This window comes from Protomyctophum bolini (genome assembly GCF_963924005.1).
Source record: "Protomyctophum bolini genome assembly, chromosome: 14".
Taxonomy (NCBI): Eukaryota; Metazoa; Chordata; class Actinopteri; order Myctophiformes; family Myctophidae; genus Protomyctophum; species Protomyctophum bolini.
Genome location: NC_137875.1, coordinates 11,431,465 through 11,437,464, shown reverse-complemented (window position 1 = coordinate 11,437,464; position 6,000 = coordinate 11,431,465). Strand labels below are relative to the sequence as shown.

The window sequence follows — 6,000 nt, the reverse complement described above, 5'->3', positions numbered from 1 at the left end:
CTCTCTCTCTCTCTCTCTCTCATATCCCAACAGTAGCCTACCTGCTGGTCATCTGATGTGCAGTGCACACAGTGCACGGCTCCGCCTCTACACACCGTGTAGTGCACTCCGCAAGCCAACGCTCCAGCAGCACAAATGTGTGCCCGCGTTCCGACACAGTCGCTTTGCCTGTGCTGTGCTGTGCTGTGCCGTGCCGTGCCGTGCTGTGGTACTGCATGGTGCCTAGTCTTTTCTGGACAGGAGCGAAATCAAATCACTTTAAATACACAAACAAGGACCCCTTGCTTGGTTTCCCCAACGTGTCTGGCGTTCCAATAATTAATCAGCGATGACAGCCAGCGGCTTCTTCTCAGCGAGAGAGAGAAAGGGAGAGGAAGAAGAGACGTTTCTGCTACCTGGGTGAGAAAGTGTGATCCGTGGGTTTAATCATCAGACATCACCTTCAGCTCCTCCTGCAAGGCAAAGCCAAACACCGAGAGATGCACTGATTGCATTTCCGACTCCGTGCAAGGTAAGTAAATAACGGCATTAGCTCTACGGTTCTTGTTTACTTGTCTTAAATTATATGAAATAATATTCCATACAGCAGCATATAGACTATAAGTAGCCTACCAACAGTGGGCTGCACTGACTGAACAGAAGATTTCAGTAATAATTAATAATGATGATGTTTTGTTCTTTATGATAGCTGACCACCAGACAGCATAGGCACCGCGGCTAATAGAAGTAATATAAGATATTGATATTGGCGAGATAGCCGCCCAACATCATTTGACATCTCTGCCAGTCTGTCTGCCCTTCGATCCATTCTATTATTTATTTATTTCTTGCTCCGGTCAGTTTTGACAAAAGTAGGCTACTTACGACTATCTTCATCTGTGAGAGTAATTTCACAGTTTCATTTCCATTTCAAAATGCCATGTAAAACCAACACAACTTACATGCCAGATTGATTAGGTATTGGCAAGTTTATAGTATTTTATTTTTTCAGTATGCAGTTGATTAAATGGCAATATAGTCGAAAGTCGACCATGAACCAAACAGCCAACTAAATGTTTAAACTTAAAACTTAAATAGTAATGTTTTAAGATGAGCAGCAGCGGATGTTTTGCATTGTGAATCAGGGGACTCTAATTGGAGGATGCAAATTGTATAGTGGAATGTCTTGGTGCAGGGCAGGATACATACATTTCTATTCTATTCTATTTGCCAAATGGAACTACCGGTATGCTAATTCCTCTTCCATTTCAATTAGGAGCAAAACTGTTGGCAGCCATATAACATCACTTGTGGGCTTAAACCAAATGAAAATGTAGCAGCCCTCTTTATCACATAGGCTACTATGTCACATGATGGTATAACCTGTCATAGGCTGTCCATTCACCTATAAGTATGAGTATGTGGGTGTAATCTTTTATACAGCCTCTAGCTGCAGAATTTTCCAAAGGTGAAAACCTTATCCTACAATAAATGCGCCACACACAGGCAGACAGACGGATACAGAGATCTCCATGACAGAGACACAGACAGACAGTTAAAACGGGTGCTATGACAAGTTGACAACGGGTATTATTAGGTTCCCAAGTTGCATCGTTCCCAAGTAGGCTGGTGGCCGACGGGCACGTACAGGTCTAGTATCATTTAAGACTGTAATGTGGGCAGCAATGGACTATTGTTCAAAATAGTAAGAAATCATCTGTATTCACTACCAATATGTTTCAGTGATTTTTACAGTAGGCTATAGTATACATTATGGCAATGGGTGCAAATTGGGCTGTCATGATCGTAAAATTTTTACATTTAACGGTTAATTGTCAAATTAACGGTTGAATAAAAATCACATTTCTGTTTGTCTTTTAGCCTTTGCAGTTTGAGTTTCACAGGGCAGATATGACGAATCAATCTAAATATAGAAAGAAACTTTCATAACTTTATACATTCCAAAAAATCACACCCGTGTGAAGTGAGGGGCGCTCGTATCATCGTACATCATCATGACTTAACATGTCGATTTGCACAGACACATATGGCATAAATTCTCCATTCATTTCAACAAGAATTTCACAAAAAATCCGATTTGCTTGTCTACATATGATGGCAATTCTCCATTCATTGTCAATGGCATTATAGCTGAATATAGGAGGGGCTAGCGCCCCTCAAAAACATTAATAGTGGAAAAGGATTCTCAGTTTCTCACTGAGGCTATGCTGTTTTTCTTCTTACACTAGTAAATAAGCCCACTGCAACAATGAGTCCATCTGTTGTTTGTATATTTGGACACGCATTTGGCATCTCTTGAAACGTTTTGGGAGTGTGTGTGGGGGTGGTAGTGGAAAAGCATCGGTCAGCAGACAAAAGATTATCACACCCGTGTGAAGTGAGGGGCACTCTTATCATCATACATCATCTCAATCCAGCCAATCACAATTTGCGTCCTCACCTTCGTCTTCAATGTTTGTGTTTATGTAATGTTTGGTTACACACAAACACTCAACACTGGCCATTCATTCAGTGTCAATGGCATTCAATGGTTGTGTTGGGACAATGTTTGTGTTTACAGTAAAACCTTCAAAGCTGGGCATAGGAGGGGCTGGCGCCCCTCAAAAAAGATCATGATGTCCTCAGAACTCACGAACAGCAACTCCTGTAAGTGTGCAAGCTAGTCATAGATGGCGTAAGAGTATAGGCAGAATTTTCCTCCCCAAAGTTGCGTCGGAAAGTGATGAAAGCTCTCTCTCCCCCGCCGAGAACTTGGACCGATTAGAAAAGTGGCACATGCAGAGCTTCTCACCGAGAGTGACTACAGACAGACAGACAGACAGATTCTTCTCACCGGGAGTGACTACAGACAGGGAGACAGATTCTTCTCACAGAGAGTGACTACAGACAGGGAGAGAGATTCTTCTCACAGAGAGTGACTACAGACAGGGAGAGAGATTCTTCTCACAGAGAGTGACTACAGACAGGGAGAGAGATTCTTCTCACAGAGAGTGACTACAGACAGGGAGAGAGATTCTTCTCACAGAGAGTGACTACAGACAGGGAGACAGATTCTTCTCACAGAGAGTGACTACAGACAGGGAGAGAGATTCTTCTCACAGAGAGTGACTACAGGAACACAGGGACAGCCTTTCTCACCGGGAACGGCTACAGGGACAGCATCACAATATGAAAGGCGGGTCGAGGCGAGCTCATTATTTTCATAGTCGACTGATCAAGGTGAATGCATGTGGAGCTGTTTTGTCTGCAGCTCACTGTTTTGTTTGTTTTTGCTTTCACTGTCTTGAGTCAGAGCCAAAACCAAGCAAGCGCCGGACGATGGGGTAGCTAGAGATGAGGGCATTGTAGCATAGCGTGGTCAGGGGATGGACGGTTAGTAGAATGGACGGCTACTGTTGAGTATGTAAATGTAAAGGTGATGATGGTCCAGGGGTGTGTGTGTGTGTGTGTGTGTGTGTGTGTGCTTACATATTTTATACACGCACGCACGCACACACACACACACACACACACACACACACACACACACACACACACACCTTACGCCTGTGGGTAATATGATTGGCAAAATTAATAGTCAGTGGATGTTATTAGGCAAATGAAGACAATTCTTTAAGGTGATGATAGAAGTGTGTGTGTGTGTGTGTGTGTGTATCTGCTATAGTATTGTTTTGTTTGGTGGCGCTCATCCAGTTGGCTTCACTTGAGTGAGGAGGGGAAAAGGAGGCAAAAACAAAGTACCCTTTTCTATTCTCAAGTTTGACTAATCAAGACCAATAAGAAGTAACATGAGAATGGAATACATTTTTGATGATGTTATGAAAGAAATGTCTCCGTTGAGGGGAAAGAAACAGGCCTTTAAAAAAAAATTAAATTAATTCAGATTTTTCTTCTCTTTTCCTTTTTTTTTCTGGGCAGAAAGCATGTTTGGGTTTATCCCTCAGGACGAGAAAGAGCTATTATGAAAGAGCCAGCATTTTCAGCAGTAATATTTGCCAGATCAAATCTCCAGGCCTTAACTCATTCTGAACGGGAACCCCTTTTGGTGTTTTAAGCATTATGTTATGCTTTAGCTGTTCAAAAATAGAAGATCTACAAGCTCAGGTGCCGCGCTACAAGCTTGTAGGTCTGCTATTTTTGAAAAATCGTGAAAATGTGGCGCAAATCTTTATATAATTATATTCTTTCAGAGCGAACGTTTTTAGCTCAAAACTTTGCTTCTGGGGGATCCCTGAAACAACATATTTTCAGATGGGTGTCAATTACATATATTTTTGGGGGTCCTTGACATGAAAATACCACTGACATAGAAACATAGGGTTTTTCAGAAAACTGTCAGAATTTAGAAGACATTTGTAGAATCGTCCTCAGGTCTAAATGGGTTAATTTCCGAGCTAATGAATATTCTCCTGTTGGGAAACGGGCCCGGCTACTTTTGGCCACATACAGTAGGGAATGGGGTAGTTGCTATGGGCCTCTGTAAGGGTGTGGCCTCCTCCTGTTGCCATAGTGAATGGGGATTATTATAAGCAGCCGTCGAGGCTTCGTGGGTGGCTGGGTGGGAGTACCATTAAAAGAAAGTTGTCAGTTGTCACGCTTTTCAGGATTAACTTTGATCAAAGCTAATGATGACAACTGTTCATCACAGAAGGGATAAGGCATTATGTGCTAGATGTCACTATACATAATTTAGACGTCACCGAGTCACTTGACATCAAGTCACTTGATCTTGCGGATATTGACATGATGGTGGGTTGGTGGTGGCTCCTTGATTTGGGGTTCTGTACTATTATTAGCTCACTTAACTGGAGTGATTCATCATGCATTGTTATGGTAGTGGCATATAGATACGGAGGCTGATTTTGTACACGTGCATGTCATGTTGTGCCCCCCCGGCCCCGGCCCACAACCCCACATCTTCCACCACGACGGACCCGTTGCTGATGGTGTTTCATATCAGCCATGATGTGGGGGGGGGGGGGAGATTTAGAGGATTAGCAAACAACTTCATGCTTATTCCCTCCCAGACGTATCTTCCTCCTGGTTTCCAAATTCTACAGAGAGCATTGTGATGTTTTTAAGTAGCTTGGCAATTGAGCGTAGAAGCAGAAAAACTCATTCTCCCCAGGCTTATGGGAGCTTCAGTTTGGCATTATTATAACTCTAGCGTTTTGGAACTACCTCCCCTTACTATTCATGCTCTTTCATTTTGTAAAAGTGAACGACTAAGGGAGAGTTATACCGCGGCTTCCAGGCCATCGTCCCTGCGATACAGAGCTCATACATAATAGATAAGTCACTGTAACTTACAGTACAGGGGCATAACTAGGCTAATGCCTAAGATTTGCATATTTGTGCCAAACTCCATTATTCATGAGTGCACATGGCAAGCGATGTTTGGTGCGAAAAGCCAACCTAGGCCATGCACGTCTTCTAAATCTCTGGAGCCAAAACCCGCCATGAGCACCATCCATCCTACTAGTTTTAAAAAGCAGTATTGAAGTTGTCATTTCTGGACGCACGGTCAGCTGTGCTCGCTCCAGCATGTATAAGCCATGCGATTCGGAGTCTGAACTTGGCCTTTCTGGGAAAGCCATATAAAAGAAAAATGGCACACAGATTTTGATGACGTTCCGTGATAGATCCTAGCAGACAGCAGGCTTTGTTCTGCTCAATTTGCTGTCATTTGGGAATAATGGGAGGGATTGTATAAGTGGGTAAAACCTAAGCAGAGCAGACGGATGGGGTCCGTGCCGCCTCGCATCGAACAGCCCAGCAGATTTCACGGGCCACTTTTTCACCACAGGGGGTTGAAGGGAGGGTTGATGCCACCATCAGTCTTAACTGTTATGAAGCCCATTTATCATTCTATTTGATGGCTGGCAAGCCATGTTCTCACTATACCTTTTGTTGTGTGGCTGTCTTGAGATGAGTCGCCACACGCCAGGCACCCTCCCTCATTATACATTATGGGACGTCGTGTTGTGTCACATGCCTGCC

At 43.4% G+C, this 6,000-nt stretch overlaps 1 protein-coding gene across 1 annotated transcript in view; it reads left to right on the top strand.

The window, feature by feature from the left end:
- Positions 1 to 222: 222 nt before the first annotated feature.
- Positions 223 to 6,000, top strand: part of hs3st1l1 (heparan sulfate (glucosamine) 3-O-sulfotransferase 1-like1) — a 32,828-nt gene continuing 27,050 nt past the window's right edge. The window contains exon 1 of the mRNA XM_080781597.1: positions 223 to 511. The gene's annotated coding sequence lies outside the window, so the exon portion shown is untranslated. The remainder of the gene's footprint in view (positions 512 to 6,000) is intronic.